Below are 19,570 nucleotides of genomic sequence, written 5' to 3'. Positions count from 1 at the left end.
TGAGACCCGAACACACACCTGCTGCACAAAGCTTGGCTCTTCCAAAGCCCGTGGGGCTTTGATTGGAGCTGGACAGCCGGGAGAGGCCTGGGGACGTCCCCTTTGCCCTCTTCCTGGGGATGGTCCACATTCTCTCTAGGAAAGGCAAGAGCTCCGGCCTCAAGGCAGACAGCACAGGAGCGGAATTCCCCGCTCCAACACCACACAAGTGAAACCATGACGTGAAATGCAAGGCTGGGCTTAACCACACACGACCCTGCAGGGTATCTAGTCATTTAAGTGACATTAGCTTATAAGCCAAAGGCTAAAGAGAGAAAGAATTAAATAGAAATGATGTAAGTGATCAGCAATCATTCCACATTCTAGTGTCACGCTCTTTTTACCTTGGTGAGGAAAGAAGATTTTCTTAGACAAAAATGTGAATTAAAGCCAATCTTTTCCACATTACTCCCGGGGTCTGTGATTAGTAAAAAGAAAAAGAAGGAAGGCACATGATTCCGACACAGTCCTCTTAAACGAATCCATGGAAGGCAGCAGGATGGCTAAAAGTGTTACTAAAGCCGGAGGTGAGGCCCAGGGCGTGGAGCCTGACTGCCCACTGCGTGGACCCACATCTTGGCTTTGCCGCTAATGAGCTGGTTGAGGTGGAGGAAGCTTTTTTACTTTCTGAGACCCTCAGTCTCTCCATCTGTAAAGTGGTGTACTGGGAAATAGAAACTCATAGAAACACCTATGAGAATAAAATGAGGTCAACTCTAGGGCTTCCCTGGTGGCGCAGTGGTTGAGAGTCCGCCTGCCGATGCAAGGGACACGAGTTCAGGCCCTGGTCCGGGAAGATCCCACATGCCGCGGAGCGGCTGGGCCCGTGAGCCATGGCCGCTGAGCCTGCGCGTCCGGAGCCTGTGCTCCGCAACGGGAGAGGCCACAGCAGTGAGAGACCCGCATACCGCAAAAAAAAAAAAAAAAAGAGGTCAATTCTATAAGGCATATATATAATAGATACTTAACAGATGTTAGCTATTATTAGCCATCCTCCCTACTTTTATTCTTAATCAATAATTCAATTTAATTCAGCAACTACACGCTAAACCTACTGCATGTGAAGGATTATGATTAGCAGTAGACAAAACAAGACCGTCTATACTGGGTGAGGATATAAAACACAGACACAGAAATAGAATTGAACATAAATGCAGTAGGTTTAAGTTTTGAAATAGGATCATTAAGTGATATTCCCAAATACTAAATGATTCACAAAATTTCATCGCTTCTTAGCGTGACTTTTTTCTTTTATAATGACGTTAAAAAATATGTAGGTTGATTATAAACAAACTCATGTCTTTCTTCTCCACTGGATTCTCAACTTCACAAGGGCAGATTCCATAACTATTTTGTTCACTGCTCTACTCTTCACAGCAAGCACTGTGCTTGGCATATTATGGTCAATCAGTACATGTGTGCTGAATGAATTGGCATAAGACTGAAGGACTGACTGAGCGAGTACACTGGAAATTTACTCCTAATGAAATAGCCCTGTTCTCGTACTATTTCCTAAAAAGCACTATCCCTTCCTTACGGGCACCAGTTATATCTATGTTACTCCAAAAGTTAGTCTTTACATAATGGCTATGTGTTGAGCATGCAAACTGAGCTTAACAAAATTCATACAGATTCCCAGTGGCGACACACTGTATAGTACTCTGTATTAGCTTCCTAGGGCTGCTGTAACAAATTACCACTACCTGGATGGCTTAAAACAAGAGAAGTGTATTGTCTCACAGTCTTGGAAGCTAGAGGTCTGAAATCGAGGTGCCAGCAGGGCCGTGCTCCCTCCAAGGGCTCTAGAGAGAATCTCCTCCATGCCAAGAATCTCTCTTGGCTTCTGGCAGTTGTCAGCAATCCTTGGCATTCCTTGGTTTGTGGCAGCGTACCTCCAACCTCTGCCTGTCATCAAATGGCCATCTTCCTTCCATGTGACTCTGTATCCCTTCTTGGAAGGACGCCAGCCTTATGGAATTAAGGGCCCACCCTACTCCAGTGTGCCCTCATCTTAATAATTACACCTGCAACGACCCTATTTCCAAATAACGTCACATTCTGATGTTTCAGGAAGGGAGGGGGAGGACCCAGTAGATTCAACCCAGTAGATTCCCCAACGCCATCTTCCGCAGAATGAAGCAGAAAGCAGAAAATCCTACCCTGAGTCTATCATCCGAGCATTTACTCGAGTCTCACTGCATGGCAGTATTATGAGAGGAGAAGGAAGATCAGCCATAAGGTTTAATGTATCATGGAATGCAGAAGTCCTAAAAGAGTCTTCCAGCACGCGAAAAAGCAAGCACTTGGCACTCCGTCACGGGTGGTTTTAAGTTGAAAAGGCCAGGCAGTATTTCACAAAAGGCACCAAGGTGGAGCCTGCTCCCCACGAGCGAGCATCACACCCACCTAAAACGGCCTTCAGGCAATTCCTCCAGAGTTAACACAGATGTCAGCTGACACTAAGACGGATGCTGCTGCCGCTGCTGACAGATGGTGCTTCACAGCTGGGTTTCTGAGCAGAGTAATGAGAGGATCAGACCACGGACAGGCTAAAGGGTAATGCGTCAGCACAAGAATTTCCATCATACTGTAAGTCATTCACAAGACAGTTTCATGCTAGTAACAGCCTCACTACAATTTGAACCAATGATTTTCCTCCAAAGTTCTGAAGGACTGCTATGTCCCAAAGATCATGAGAAGACCGCGTTAGGCTTAATCCAGATGGGCAGGGAAAGACAAGGTTCTTTCTGAAGTTCAAGGCTGTTTCAGCAGGATCTGAGGGCAAATTCAAAGACACGTGCTTGTTTCCTGGCATCAGGAGGCTCAAGTGACAAAGTCGTAGGTGCCTCTTCTTGATCCACGCACTCATTCATTCAACATCCCATGTGCCGGACACCATGTCCAACACAATTCCACCATCAAGCCATCTCGGTGACAGAGGTTACGTTACTGCAGGACATGGAGGACAGGGAAAGAGTGGAGAAAATACCAACTTCACCTTTCAACATAAAGTGTTGTAAAGGGACAGGCAGCAATATTTTGTGGCTTTAGGTGACCCAAACCCAGACAATTACAGACCTTTGCACCCTATAGCCACTCATTGATTTTAGGGATTTTATACAAAGCATGTTTATTTATGTTTACCTTAATTGTCTGTGATGATCTATCCAAATTCGTGGAAATTCTGAATAATAAATCTTCAAAGGCATTGACTCTCCTCCTTTCACACATAAGCAGTAAGTCTACCAACGGTGAAAGGGGAAAAAAAGGGCTATACATTTCAGATCTTAATCTTATTTAATACAAGACAATCTTAGGATCTTATTATGTTTCCCATCCCACACGGCCCATTTATTAGAAAGTCATGAGCAGAAGTCTATTGTCAAAATTCTGTAAAGGGAATTAAGAGAGATCCAAACAGCCCTGCTTGGCAAAGAAGATTACAACAGCAGGTTTTCCTGCCACAGAGAAGACACAAGGCACTAAATACCGTTAAGAAATCACTTAAGTGAAGAAACCAGAATTCATAGCTCGGATCCACACTTACTCCCTGACTAGCTGGGTGGTCCTGAAGCTACTCAAGACTTTTCAGCAACAATCAGTGCAGCATATCAGACCGGGGAGAGGAATATCGGAGGAGGTCATCTTCAAGATCCCTTTCGACTCCCACATTCTCTATTCCTCCCTGACTCAAAAAGTTACCAACCCTTAGGGCTTCCCTGGTGGCGCAGTGGTTGAGCATCCACTTGCCAATGCAGGGGACACGGGTTCGTGCCCCGGTCCGGGAGGATCCCACATGCCGCGGAGCGGCTGGGCCCGTGAGCCATGGCCGCTGGGCCTGCGCGTCCGGAGCCTGTGCTCCGCAACGGGAGAGGCCACAACAGTGAGAGGCCCGCGTACCGCAAAAAAAAAAAAAAAAAAAAAAAGTTACCAGCCCTCTAGCAAAACTAAAAACCACTTTACAACCACAAACCAGGACCCTAAAAGTTAAAGGTCACGTGGAAGAGCTAGAGTTGTTAATCAACTTCCTCCTTCCTCAACTGAAAAGAAATTATATATATATATATATATATATATATATATATATATATATATATATATATATATATAACATATATAAAAATTTCCTGGGTTATTTCACTGCCATGTCTTCCCTTTGGGTGTGCGACTTCTGACCTTGCATGTCCAGTGTGATCTTTCTTTGTGCCCAAATGAAAGACCCAATTTTATTACCTGCCATGCTCCCTAGGAGTGTCATTATTCTCCTCCTACATCTCTTCCACCTTCCTTGGGTTGGGAGAGAAGGTTCCCTTGGAACCACAGTGGGAAGCCACCATTCTATTTGATAGGAGGAGAGGTAACCATTCCTGCCAAGAGGCATCTCTGAGCACAATGCAACAGAAAATATGAATGGCAGCAACAGAGTACTTCACAGATAGCCAGAATCCTTCTAAATCAGAACTGGAAGGGAGGAGAGGCCAAAGCAGTACACTGAGTGCAGTGACTGCCCCCACCCTGAATCCATTCCATCTGCCTGCCTCTGTGTAGCTCTCTCATGATTGGGTGACAGTGAATTCACCTCTGTCTCCAGCAGGGAGCTCTGCCTGTCCTAAGCCAATCAACATGAACCCATCCTCACTGACCAGTGATTGACTAGGCAGATAGAGAGGGGCAGTTAAATGGCCAAAGTTGTCAATGGTGGGGAAACGGTGCTCTCTCTCTCTGGATTATAACCCTAGGAGTTGTTAGCAACCATACTGTATCAAAAAGGAGCACGCACCTTACCATGAAGATGCATGCAGCAAAGCAGAAAGACAGAAAGAAATCAGGTAAGAACATCCCCAAGACATAAACCAGTTCGAATAGGTCCTGACACTCACCCTGCTACTGGATTTCTGTTATGTGAACCAATAAGGAACAAAGGAAGAGTCTGTCTGCTGCACCTGGTGATCAATGTTGGAACTGCAGAAATGTATGCTTAACAAAGATAAAACTTAGAATTCAAGAAAAAAAAATTGGGAATTCCCTGCCAGTCCAGTGGTTAGGACTCCGCGTTTTCAGTGCAAGGGCCTGGGTTCTATCCCTGGTCCGGGAACTAGGATCCTGCAGGCCACTTGGTGCAGCCAAAAAAAAAAGAAAAAAAAAAGATCGTCCTAAAGGTATTTTTTCTACGTGAAAAGACTGACTCTGTGAAAGGTGTAATAAGCATAAAGTAATTATTTTAACAGTGATGAACTGTAACTTTTAAAAAAGCACAACCAAGTAAAAATAAGAAGCTGTATATATAGCCACATGATAAATTTGATAAGGCTTCCAGACCCTGTGAAATAGTTTAATTTGCTCTGGGCAATGAACAGATGACTTGGTAGGTCTTTCTTCTTTTAAAAAGTTTAATTCAGCTTCCACCTACAATCTGTGTTGTATTTTTCAAAGCTTTATGCGTTAAAAAAAAATCGCTCTCCCTAAATTCTGCATTTATAGCCCTTTTATCATACAAATTGCGGTCATAACCTTACTTAAGGTTTGCAGGGGCCAGTGAAGTGAAAGGTCTGGCTTCTATAAAATGAGAAACGTTAAGCAAAATAAATCTTGCCTGAAACTGGAATAGTTCTTGAATATAGCAACTTAGGATCTAATCTCTCCTCTCTTTTGAAAATATAACAGCTTTGCCTTTTAGCCAAAGTAGATCAAATACTCCACCAATAGCTGTTGTTCCTTTACTTCATTCTCTTTCTGGATGTACAGATACTTGATTAATAACTGTAAAATTCCCTAGAATTCTCGTCTCAAATTCTTCTAGAACAAAGGCATCGCCTCATCCGTGAAGCTGACAGGGACATTCTGACTCTCCCATTTTGTCTAAAGGAAGGACAGGTGACGGGGATCGGACATTTCAAGCTGTGCATCAATGTCTTCCGCTACTCCAGGCCCTTCTTCATTCACCTTCTTGGAAAATTATTATACTCATCCTAAAAATCGAATACATTTTGTGGAACCCCAATGGAAATTCTAGGGCATGTTTATGATAGCAGTACGTTCATAAAAACTTTGTTGGAATGCAACTTGCAAGGCCTTCACTTATTTAAATAAAACGTAAACATTTCAGGCATTTGTGATGGTATTGTTTTTCTCAGTGTGATGATAGCTAAGGAAATGTTTTCGGATGTATGGTGTGAGACAGGCAGAATAATCTTGCCTGCCTCCAGATTTCTATCTTTTACAGTCAAGAGATGGAATTAAATATTTTGCCCTGTCTTCCCCCAGCCCTTTTGACCCCTCCTTCCCCATCTTCTTGAGGTGTCATAGACAATGATACACACATCACCAGATCGTATCACCAGCCCAGTTTAAACCCCTTAACAGTTTCCCATTGGGTCCTGGCTTAAACCCAAACTCTCTACTACAGCCCATAAGACTCTGTATGACAGGAGCAACTGCCCTCCTCCCAGAATGTGCCCTGAGGGTTCCCCAGAGAAGGACTCTGTCTGTGGAGATCACTGCTACCCACAGTGCCAGCTGCTTGTAGACCCTCGATACAGACCTGTTGAATGAACAAGGTAATAGCTATCAGGTAAACACAGACTTTGCCTTTTTAGTTTATCCAAATTATAAAACTAGCACGTTTTCAAAATACAAAGAATCAAGTCCAGAAAAATAAATTTAACATAGATCAATATGAGACAATGATTTAGTAAAGAGTCTGAATGTTGAACATTTAAAAGAAATGCCACTTGTACACTTTAAATCCATAGGAAAACTACTTAAATCTGACAGCGGTTAAGAGAAAAACAGACACCTGAGAACAGACCAGAAAATAAAATTATTTGGAGGTAGAGAAAGAGGATGCTTTTTTTTTTCTTTTTGAAAAGTCCCCATTTTACTCTTTCTTTTTTTTTTTTCTTTCTTTTTTTTAATTTTTTTGCGGTACGCGGGCCTCTCACCGCTGTGGCCTCTCCTGTTGCGGGGCACAGGTTCCGGACGCGCAGGCTCAGCCGCCATGGCTCACGGGCCTAGCCGCTCCGCGGCATGTGGGATCCTCCCGGACCGGGGCACGAACCCACGTCCCCTGCACTGGCAGGTGGACTCTCAACCACTGCACCACCAGGGAAGCCCTACTCTTTCTTTTGAAGGCTGGCAAGAGTCTGAAGACCACAGAACTTAATCTGAATTCATTAGTCTGTGCTTTGATTTACCACAGTATCTGCCATTAAAAGAAGGTTTCATTTATTTACAGTATTTGACAGGAAGGAAACAATGCTGATTTTTTAAAAATGTTGCTTTGTATATTGCAATATTTTTGAAGGCAAGTTTATTATGCTTTTATTTTACCGTTTGGATATGGTGAAATATCCAATCATATCCATAAATGGTGTAATAATTAAATGTGTGCAAAACTTGAAAGGATTTTGAAACGGACCAGTCCTATACCATTGATGGCATATAAAGGTACACCAATTAAATCAGAAATACCAGTGGAACAGAATGGAGAGCCCAGAGATAAATTCGTAGATAAACAGTGAAGACAGGAAAGGAACCCTGAAAATCTGTGAAGAAGGAAGAAATAATAACTGGTACTGGGACAACTAGATATCTATTTTTTTAAAAATCATATCCTCATCTTACTCAAAAAAACAAAGTATAAAACTCACAAGATATAAATTCAAAAGAAAACAGAACTAAATATTTATCAAATTTCTAGAAGGTTATAAGTCTATTAACCTAAAACCAACAGAAGAAAGTACAAAGAAAATTATCAGGACATTCAACCATATAAAAATTTCAAACTTCCTATAAGAAAAATAAACAAATAGCAACAAATGTAAATGAAGCCAAACAACCCTTTGGGGGGAAAAAATCACAAGGGGCAAATGTCTTTATTCTCCAAAGAACTCATACGAGTCACTTGAAAGACACTAAGACTAGCATATAAGCTGGGAAAAGATGACAACAGGCTATTCACCAAAGAAACACAAATGGTGTAAGAGAATTTGAAACGTAGTCTAACTTGCTCGTAAAGAGACAAAACAAAACGAGAAGATACCACTTATACTCCATGCATTTGCAAAATGGTTTGAGTGAGAATATCCATTGCATGGCTGCAAGAATAAATAGATACAAGCACTTTAAAGTATCTGGCAACATGCACATCAAAAAGCCTTGATACGATTTAAACCTTTTTATCCCAGCAAGTCCATTCTCCTTAAATTAACAGAAGCAGTCTGCTCCTTTCTTACCTACTGTATCGTTGAACTTGTCTTTGAAAGTAAATATACGAAAGTCAAGGAGCATGTTAGGGGGCAGGACTGGCTGGCTACAGTCTGTGGGCCCCAGAGCAAACCGAAAATGTAGGGCCCTTATTAAGAAACGATTGGGGGCTTCCCTGGTGGCGCAGTGGTTTTGAGTCCGCCTGCCGATGCAGGGGGACACAGGTTCGTGCCCCGGTCCGGGAAGATCCCACATGCCGCGGAGCGGCTGGGCCCGTGAGCCATGGCCGCTGAGCTTGCGCGTCCGGAGCCTGTGCTCCGCAACGGGAGAGGCCACAACAGCGAGAGGCCCGCGTACCGCCAAAAAAAAAAAAAAAAAAAAGAAATGATTGGGACTTCCCTGGCGGTCCAGTGGTTAAGACTCGGAGCTTCCACTGCAGGGGGCACGGGTTCAATCCCTGGTGGGGAACTAAGATCCCAAAGGCTGTGCGGTGCAGCCAAAAAAAAAAAGGATTAGGAATTTCAAGAGGGCAACAGCAGAGCAACAAACCAAGCATGGGGCCCTTCTGAACACAGGGCAGAAAACTCAAGGAGCTGGCCCTGTTAGGGGGAAATCTGTACCCACACTGCTGGGATGGGGGTAGGGGAAGGTCCATGCATGCACCGCCCTTCTGATTCTGCTTGGTGGATGAGAGCCTTGGGATGCAGTAGGAAGAGAGGGTGGGTGCTGAGAGGAAGTGACCTTTTCTCCCTGAGGAGAGAGTGAGAGTAAGATCCTAGAGAGATGATGCACCTGAGTAGACGCTGGTACCAAGGCCTGGGCATTTATCAGGGCAGCCCTTGACCTTCTCATCTCTGCGTGGAACTTACTCAGCATCTAGAATGGGAGTCTGGTCACTCTCCCTTGCTCCTGTGCTGCAAGGGAAGTCAGAGAGCCTCAGCAGCTTTGCCCACCTCCAGCCCAACCCTCTCTTGCCCCTGGATGGGGAGGGTCGCCAGGCCAGCAGAGGGGCTGGCCTTGCCCCTGGAGCCTGATTTCTTAGTGTCTCTGAAATCAAGGAGGGCCATCAAAAAGGGATTTTGAGATAACGGATAATCATCAAGACTGTTTGTATGTTGTTGAATAAATTCAGCATACAAAAGTCGTTTAGGAATACCAATATATCGTATATAAAATTTTGTGAGCATTTGAAAGTTCAATCCATCTTTATTTTAATGTAGGGAAACACATATTTAAAAATACAGAAGTAAAGAATTAGTGACTACTTCTGAATAATTAGTTGCCTATTAGAAACAAAAAAAAACAAGCACTCTGTACACACAAACACACACGTATCTTCCTATTGCACAAAATTAAATGATTTGTTCATCCACAAGCATCAGAATTGACCTTAAAATGTCTTTTTCTTATTATTTCAAAAGCAATCCTCAGCCATTTTGGCATGACCACACATCCTGATTTAGCAGGGGTTGAGACAAGACCCCTTGTTCTTACAGACAAGAGGGCTCCATTCTAATCCCAACTTTGTACTTGAACAAGCAGTTCATATTTGTGAGCTTCTTCTATCCTGCAGGAAGATTAGGGCTGAGCGCTCCCCACTCTCTCACGGCAGCCAGCCCCTACCGAGCACGTTCTGACATCTCGTTATTCTACTGAATCCTCACGGCCACCCTGTGAGATAGGACCTGTGTTACTATCCCCATGGTCCACACAAGAAAACTAAGGCATAGATTGTGTAACCTTCCCAAAGCTTGCAGATGAAAGCATCAGGCATTAGTGACCTTGGTCACCACACTATATTCCCTTCGATTTTTATTACAGGCTCTTGGGGAAAAGCCCAAAGGCAGGAATTAGTGCACTTGGATATGAATCCCTTGTCATTTATCACCTCCTTGACTTTGAAAAGATACTTAACTCTGTCTCAGTGGCCTTATTTATCAAATGAGGTCCCAGAGTGGTGAATCAATACCTTCAAAGCACCTAGTTCTACGTTTGGCCCATAGTAAGCGCTCAGTAAATGCTACCCATTAATAAATGTTCCAAGAGTGTAAACTGATACTTCAAAATTAAGGTCCTAGATCAGCACTTTGTCCAATTTATTTTGCGGTAATAATCTGTATAAAGAATTCAGACTAGGTCTCGCTAAGTGGTTCTTTTGTCCCTGTATTGGCCAATTCGATCTGCCTGTAACTCCCCAAACTCACTTCATGCCTTGTTTTCATGCTTTTGCTAGCCTAGAATGGTGTCTCTTCCCTTCCGAAACATGACCCTTATCTATTATCAACTCTTCCACAGCAGCCTTCTCCAGGTGTTGGGGACCCCTCCCCACTTGGTACCATTTACAGTCATTTGGCACTTAAAATGTAATAATCACAACAGATACCTACAGCCATCACGGGAATATACCAATTTGTTTTTATGTAGACTTTCTCACCGCACTGGAGTTCCTATCTTCTTAACACACCCTGGGATCACAGCCTCTCAGACACTGCAGCTGGCAAAAAGACTACACCCTCAGGAAACGTTTACTGCTTTAGTCTACTTTCTAGACAATGCTCTAGAAAATGGGAGATGAAAACAAGGTCACAGTGGACTGCTTTGTCACGTGCAGGTTTATTTTTTAAACGTAAAGATTGACCAAGACTCTACATTCGTGTGTGCACATTGGTGCAGGAGAATAACCAAGTAACTAAAGTTAGCGATGCAGATGGACACAGAGAATTAGAGGAGAGACACAGCATTTCTGTTGCAATCGAGAACTTTTGTAATATGCAAAAAAGAGTCTGGCATTTCTGTCAGCAGCAGCTGGAATACAGTGTGCCACAGTACAGGTTATTACGGTTGGTCTAAAATTCTGAAAACCGGAATTCTGGAACATGTCCACGGCCACCCGTGAGTCTCTATTTTGGACCTGCCCCTTCTCAAGCATCAGTGTCTTTGGGTCCCTTAAGCCCATCCTCAGCTTCTTTATCCAAGGCAGAGCCCACAGATGCACTGCACCGTTCCTCTCCATCCCCAGTGTGAGCTGGGAATGGCAATCCACGCTCCTGTTCCTGTCTCTGAATTATATGCATTAGGAATATAGACTGTCTGGTGATGGCCTATGAGCAGTGCCATCCTTCGTGCAAAATCTACCTCCTTCAACGCCAAGGAAGGACTAGAAACACCATTTCAAAGAGTGGATGTTAAGTTTACTGGCTTGACCTCCCAAGATCAGAACAGATACACTTTTAACCTTTTCAACTGTTTACTTTTCAAATGCCTTACGAAATTCTTCACCTCCTTGACCCATAATATGTCCTCCCTTTATATACAACCAAGACATTAAACCTCCAGCTCAGCCTCATGATGTATTTTTTCTTTTTTTGTTTTTTTTGTTTTTTTGTTTTTTGTTTTTTGGTTTTTTTTGCTGTACGCAGGCCTCTCACTGTTGTGGCCTCTCCCGTTGCGGAGTACAGGCTTCGGACGCGCAGGCTCAGCGGCCATGGCTCACGGGCCCAGCCGCTCCGCGGCATGTGGGATCTTCCCGGACCGGGGCACGAAGCCGCATCCCCTGCATCAGCAGGCGGACTCTCAACCACTGCGCCACCAGGGAAGCCCCCAGCCTCATGATGTTCTATGCTCATTGCATGGTGTAGAGGTGGACGCAAATGCCTTACAACCTACCTAACCAGTCTCACTAAATCAACTCCAGGCCCACTATCCCATCAACAATTAAATATTAAGTGTCTTATGTATATAGAACATATTATGGCATCAGACAACATAATTTAGCTTAAGAAAACAAAATAAGTAGACTGGATCTTTAATATTGTATAAGTTACAAAAAAACCCACCATTTTTGTAGGGAAAAAAAGAGTCAAAAATCAACCATTTGACATGGTTTGACCTAATTATAAACATTCTTGGAGATTACACTAAAACGTTGGTGATCAGCATGAAGTAACTACATTTCATTGGATGGTGCCCAAGATAGAGTCCCACATACTGAATTCTTCTCTACAGCATACGGTGTCATAGTGAGCTACCAACGAACATGTTTAGAGAAATAACACATATTTAGCCTAAAGAGAGAAAATTCACAAACCTCCAATAAGCATAAAACTATTTGTTGTACTAATTAAATAAATAACACCAAAAGCTGTACATCTTTATGTCCATCTCCTATGCTCTTTAACTTCTTACATAACTCTTGGGAAAATCAGCTTATTAATTTCTAATCTAAATCTTTGTGTCAGAAAACTTAATGAGAATTCCACGCAGAGCACAGAAAGACTAAGGTCTGATTATTTCCAAAGAAGAGGCAAGTGACAGAAGTATTTGGAGGAAGTGGGAGAGAGGAAGGGCCACATAAGGGAACACAATGGTAAGCAAATGCTCACCAGCTAGATTCTAGCGCAGCTAACTAGTCTTCAGTCAGTCATTTTTCATTTGAAAGGCTCTAAAATGTCAAATGTTTGCTTGTATTGTTGTCCTATAAGGAGAATGCTTATCCTTGAATACTTCCCAGCATTCAAGAAAATTATACTCATGCAGCAGCATAATGTGGAAGACACTTCCTTTGGGTTTGAATATGCGTATTTTATCCTGGAGTCTGTCATTCATCAGCATTTTTTCTTTTTCGTTTTCAAGTACAAAAGAAACTTTTAGCTCTAGGCTGAAATGTGAAGTAAGTACAGCATTCGTTGTAAATTTCTCCAAAAAATAAAATAATCTCTCACTGATAATTTTTTTTCCTTCTATGTGGTTAAGCTGAGCTAAATGTTAGGAGTAGAATTTCAGTTTTTTTTTTAATTATAGTTAATTTACAGCGTGTTAGTTTCAAGTGTACAGCAAAGTGATTCAGTTATACATATATATATATATTACTCATATTGCCATATTTTATATATATATATATATCCATATTCTTTTCTTTTTCAGGTTCTTTTCCATTATAGGTTATTACACGATACTGAGTATAGGTCCCTGTGCTATACAGCAGGTCCTTGTTGTTTACCTATTTTATATACAGTAGTGTATATATTTTAATCCCAAACTCCTAAATTATCCCTTCCCCCCCACCTTCCCCTTTGGTAACCATAAGTTTGTTTTCTATGTCTGTGGGTCTGTTTCTGTTGTGTAAATAAGTTCATTTGTATCTTTTTTTTAGATTCCACATATAAGCGATATCATACAATATTTGTCTTTGACTTTCTTCACTTAATAGAATTTCAGTTTTTTAACCTATGTAGAAAGCAAAAATACAAAGACTCAGGGCTTGGACTAGATGGGTAGACAGATGTTCTCTTCCCTCTGATGACTGAGGTCTCCAAATTAGTTACTATAAAACATATGCAGGGGCGAATAATACACCATTACCACAAAGCTTTCAGGGGCAGCCATATTTTACATAAGGAGCCTGAAATTAAATGGCTAAATAGTGTGGATTTTAGGCATTCTAAACATAGGAGGAGAGAATATCTGTGATGGTTTCAGGCAGTGTACTAGGGATTTTATATACAAAATCTAATTTAATCTTCACAACAAGCTTATGAACCAAGCCGTATTATCGTCATTCCCAAGGTAAGAGAATCAGAGCTGAGAAGTTTAGCTTTCCCAGGGTCACAGTGCAATGCCATCCCAGAGCAGAACCAGGTCCACCTTTTCTCTGTAATCCTGTGCCACCATAAATTAAAAGGATAACTATGAAGTTTGGAGGGTGGACTATATCAAATTGGAGCAGAGGATGAACAGAAAGAAGACCTAGAGTCTAGTCCAAGTTCTAGAATTTTCTAGCTAAGCAATTTAGGTTCTCTGAGCCCCAATTTCCTCTGAGCATGAACACAGTAGGCGGTCAATGAGCACCTATTGAGTCCAAATATTTCTATGAATCTCTGAGATGCCTCCAGTGCAGTGGCCTTCAGAGGGCCCTCCTTCCACAGTAGGCAGATGGCTAATTATGGGGCCAATCTCATTTCTCAGAAATCTCAAGACTCACATTACAAGGTCTGGGGCAAAGGGGACTGATGTCATTGAGCTCCTGGACCTGCCAAGTGGAGAGAGAAATGGAAGCTGACACTTCCAGAGTCAACTCTGGTCTACCCCTAAGGCTTCCACTACTCTGAGCTTCCCCCTTTGTCTTAGTTCTAAACAAGAAACTTTTTTAAGGTGAAACTTGCACTTTAATGGCTTGCCCCATGACCTGTAAAAGTCTCCAGTCTTTTTGTTTGTTTGTCTGTATGTCTGTTTTTTGGCTGTGCCGGGTCTTAGTTGCAGCATGCGGGATCTAGCTCCCTGATCAGGGATCAAACCCACACCCCCTGCATTGGGAGCACACAGTCTTAACCACTGGACTACCAGGGAAGTACCAATTCTCCAGTCTTAACCAAGAGCCATCACAACCTGCTTCTACTTGTGGAAAAAATGGTGTCTCAATCATTGAGGTCAGGGGAGACACTGAGCCTCAGGAAAACCAGATTTGAGTCTTTGACATACTAAGGGAATAAAAAGGGCAAGCTGTGGTCAATGTGGTCCAAAACTTGCTCACACAATTAAAAATCTGCCTTCTTTACAGAATTCTTCATGCTGTAAAGACAAATGGGAAAAAAGGCAGGAAGTAAAACAATAATACAACTGTTAACTAGAAGCATTTCCCCAAACAAAGCTATCTGACTCATTACTTTATACAACAGATATTGACTTGGTCCCTGCTTTAACGACCAGACATTAGGAGCTGGGAACCTAAAAGCAACAGCCTCTCTGCTCTCAAGACATTTACAGGTCATGAAGGACTAACCCAATAAACATAATCATCTCTACAAATACCAGGAATAAAGACAAGGTGCTCCGGAGTCCATCGTATGTCCACCTAGTTCGGACTTGGCTGGGGGAATAAGGTGATCTGGAAATTTAGATAATGGTGAGTGCACATCCCAAGCAGAGTGAAGGATCCAGATGCAAAAGAGAACACTGAGCATTCAGGAACCACAGATCATCTAGCGGGGCCAGAGGAGGTGAAGGAAAGGAAGGAGGTGGGAGATGGTCATCTTGAAATCTCACAGATTCTGGCAGGAAAACTGAACTACATCCAGGGAGCAGTGACACCCCTTTGAAGGGTTCGAACAAGCAGAGGGGCATATCAGGTGTAGAAAGGTAGACTGAGCTGCCATGTGGAGAATGGACCAAAGAGGGTACAACTGGAGGCAGTGAGACTGCTTAGAGAGATGCTACTGAAAGTAGCAGTGGTGGGTGCAGAGAGATGAGTGGATTTGAGGGATGTGAGTCCAGTAGAAACCCCAGGAATTTGTGATTGGACAGTCAGGGTGAGGCAGGTGGAACAGTCACAGATGACACCCAGATGATCTTCTCAAGTGTTCAGAAGGGTAAACGCTGCCTAGCCTGCATGTCTCAGCAGTTGAAGACGGAAGGTTCTCTGAATCGTGCCTGCACCAAGAAGCAACCAGAAAGCAAACTCCCGTCCCTGCCATACATATCTGTCTCCCTCTTGGCGCTCTCCCCATGCCTGTGCGATTCTCAAACGCTCTTATTTTTCCTCTTCACCTTAGAGATCAGGTCCATCTGGGACTCAATGGCTTCCCTCCCCTCCACTTGCCTCTTCCATACATGACTATATCCCACTGTTGTCTCTCAAGGTCAAAGACAACTTAAAACGTGTTGTAAAGGAAGATCAATCCTTTAAGAAAAAAACATGGCATGGCCTCAGGATGGTGAATGAAGAACCAATCTTGGTTCCTTTTTTAAACGCAGAGGGTCCAGTTTTAGCCAATTCTTCACATTAGCTGTAGAGCAGATGAAGAAGCCACTTGAACACGTGGCTGCAGGGTCCACAGCTGCCATCTGAATCTCTTTAGCGCATCATCACCTCTGACGACAGCACTGAGGACTCGCTGGCTGCCCGACAGGGATGTTCAGAAAACAAAAACAGCTACTCGGGCCACATGTTGGCCGGACTCTACTACCAGCAGAAGGTACCCTGTCTTCCAGGTTTCTTTAAGGACAGCTTCCCAAGCCATTCCTTCTGATTTAAAGAATTAATAGGGAAATAATGCAACTCATCAAGGCTCTTTAAGTGCAAATACTCAGCATCACGCTCCCCACATGACATGTACCATGTCCACCAGGAACACAGGTGCAAATGGGCTGCTTACTGATACCCAAGGCTACTGGGTGTCTGCGTCAAGAACATGGGGTTTCCTGCTATTCTTCTGCTTATATATTCATCCTTCTTTCACTGGATATATTTTATAAGTAATTCCATTACTTACAACAAGAAACCTTTTGAAATTTCCGTTAGGAAAGGGGTTTTTGTGATCCACAGTAGTTCAATGATTTCCATATGAAGAATAAAGAGGCAACAGATTAACGATATCAAAAGAAAGAGGAAAAAGGAGCTAATTGAGTTTTAAAAGGAAAGAAATGGAACTAAAATCTTCAAAGTTTAAACAAAGGGAGGTTCTGATGGCACTGGCCTTCAAAAACTCATATTTAAGTAATTATTCCATGGTTTGCATGGAAACATAACAGGGACAGAGGTCAGAGACACATTCTACAACTGGGAGCAAAATCGTATATATATAACTTTATGTATATATGTATATCCATCTTCGTGCACATAAACCATTACCGAGTTGAGATTATAACACCACTTTTGTCTTGTGCCACAGTTTTCCTGTAATGCCCAGAGTCACAGATTTACACATCAATACTATAAAATGTGTACTAAAATCAGCCTAAAATCTTTTTTAAACTGATAACTTATTTGGGGAATAATAGCATTCACTTGCAAAACTTGACCATGTAGTTCTGACAGTAAATAACTCACATGATAGTCTCTCCACAGCCTATCAACATCGAATAATAAATCTTTGAATTCAGCATTACACCAGACAGAACGCTGTAAAGTAGGAGTCTAGTTTTAACTCAGTGACCTCAGTTTTGCCTCTGCTGGAAAGTAAATCTGATGCAAAATGAGCAAATATGGGTGACTGAGTTTCAACCTGGCATAACAGTGAGGCTTTGTCAAGGATCCCAGAATTCAGAGAGTTTTTAGGAACCAAAAAAAAGTTTGCAAAACAAAAACATATGCTAAACAGCTGGGGATGGGGGAATGAAAGGATGAGAAAAGCTTTCACCTTAGCTAAGGAAACATGCTATTTAATGACTTTTTCTTTTAGCTGACCCATTCTCAGATTTTCTTTTTTAATCTCTAAAACTATTATCTCTAGAAGGCACATGTTAGATGAATAAAGATACATTCATTCAATTAATGTTCAACAAATTGTGTTTTTATCTCCTACTAGCTCTGGGACTCAGAAGAAATTATTTAACTTCACTGTACCTCAGTTTCGTCATTTGTAAAATGGGACAATGCCTGTACCTAATTTACAAGACACTTAAACCATAGCCATGCATCCTCTGTACCAGACACCATGCCAAAGCTGATATTTACAACAGTGAATAAAGCAAACCAGATCCCCACCTCCAGGGAAAAAGAGGGCATAATTAGGAAATTTAAAAAAAATACACACAGAATTTGAAAACCAACCAAGTACCTGGAGAAAATGCATAGGGTACTAATGAATAAAAGGGAAGGGGAGCTTATTAGATAGAGGGATCATAGAAGGCTTTGCTGAGTTGGGAATCTTTGATCTGAAATCTAAAGGTCCCTGGAGTGGGCCATGCAAAGAGAAGAGACTAGCCCACTTCAAGCCAAGTATTTGGGATCCACAAAGGACCTGACCTTGGAATTGGCCAGCTGTGTTCCATGAACTGGGGAAAGATAGGGAAGGGGCAAACCATGCAGTATCCAGAGGCAATAATAAAGAATTTGGCTTTAGTGAGTCTATCTATGTGAATTAGGAAATCACTGGATAGTTTTCCAGTGGGAAAATGACAGATCTTTGTTCTGAAAGATGATTCTAGCTGCTGGATAGTGAATGAACTAGGGAGGTTCAGAATGAAAGCACTGGGGGTCTAGTGAAATTCTAGTGGGAGAAGGTGATCGCTTTGCTTAGGCAGTGACAGGGAAGATGGAGAGAAACAGACAGAACTTATGACACCTCCTGAAATCTCACCAAATGTCTGCCCTGGTATTCTCTTCTCTGGTGCAAACATGCACAAGAGAAATGGCAAAAAAAGAAAACTTAAATAGTCCCTATTCTACTGAAGTTCTTCAGATGGCTCTCTTTGTGAAAGCCAGTGGCCAGAGAAGTTTACAAACTACCAGGAGAGTTTATAGCCATGAATGGATTCGACAGTTCAGGCTGACTGCTTGGTGTGGTTTAGATTGAGAGCCGAAAGACCCCATTACTTAGAAAGTAAAATCAAGATGTATGATGATGCTAAATCTGGGTTGCAGAAAATTCTTTATTGTTTTCACTTTGAATGAAATGGTAAATTGTCTTTTGGAACATGAGCTAGAGGTCTGATGCCAGCCAAGACTAGGAAGGAGAGGTTTCCCCACCATAGCTTCCTGGTAAAGGGCCCAAAAGCAATAACTTTGTTTTCAGTTTTCCATCCAAAGGTTAACATAGGGAACGCTTCGTGAAAATTATGGGCTTCCATTCCAACCTATCATGTTGTGCTTTGGGAAAGGAAAGAGAAGAGGAAGAGAGAGATGGAGAAAGAGGGAGGGAGGGAGGCAGGGAGAGAGAGGATAAATATAATAAAGGAAGGGAACTAAGGCGTGATTTGCCATCGCTCAGAAGTGCGATTGGCTCCAAAGCTCAAGCTCTGGTTCCTTCATCAGTCTTAATACCCCCCAGATTCTGCAGAGAGCAAACGCAGAAAAAGAAAAGTTCTTAGCTAGACTCTAACATGAGACTCTAGCTTGCAAAAATGAGCTTTGCAATGACAGCACATATCTGTAAGGGCTTATTGGGATCTAACTTAGGAGACTGGCTCCCGGCCTTGTAGTTTCACATATTTTCTTGGTTCTTCAGTTAATCCTTTTTACATCATCCACTTTAAAACAAGCCAAAGGGGAGCTTCCTCCAGAACCGCCACTCCTTGGCATTTCACAGTTAAAAACAAGATCACATTTGGGTGACCAGCCTGGAGCAAGAACTGGATTTAGATTTAATAAGATACACGCTCACGTGTAACGCATACCATTGAGTCTGACAAGAAATGCTTAACGTGAGGCAACTCTAGCACAAAACTCCATCAGTTTTAACAGTTCACCAGGATTTATAAGGCACAGCTTAGACAACTCGATGGAGGTATAACGAATGCTATCTGAACCTTCGATGGAAGAAAAGTGAGCGCAGATTTTCCCTCTTCTTATCAACATATCTTAGGCACACAATCCAGTCTTCTCCACCAA

General features: G+C 42.5%; 1 protein-coding gene across 4 annotated transcripts in view; it reads right to left on the bottom strand.

Moving 5' to 3' along the window:
• Positions 1–19,570, bottom strand: part of FBXL7 (F-box and leucine rich repeat protein 7) — a 419,768-nt gene that overhangs the window by 314,616 nt on the left and 85,582 nt on the right. The window contains exon 2 of one of the 4 annotated variants that reach the window (XM_067730410.1): positions 2,446–2,551. The exons of the other annotated variants lie outside the window; for them this stretch is intronic. The gene's annotated coding sequence lies outside the window, so the exon portion shown is untranslated. The remainder of the gene's footprint in view (positions 1–2,445; positions 2,552–19,570) is intronic. 4 annotated transcript variants of the gene reach the window in all.

This window comes from Pseudorca crassidens, chromosome 3 (genome assembly GCF_039906515.1).
Source record: "Pseudorca crassidens isolate mPseCra1 chromosome 3, mPseCra1.hap1, whole genome shotgun sequence".
Taxonomy (NCBI): Eukaryota; Metazoa; Chordata; class Mammalia; order Artiodactyla; family Delphinidae; genus Pseudorca; species Pseudorca crassidens.
Note: the sequence above shows the minus strand (reverse complement) of the source record. Positions and strands in the feature narration are given on the sequence as shown.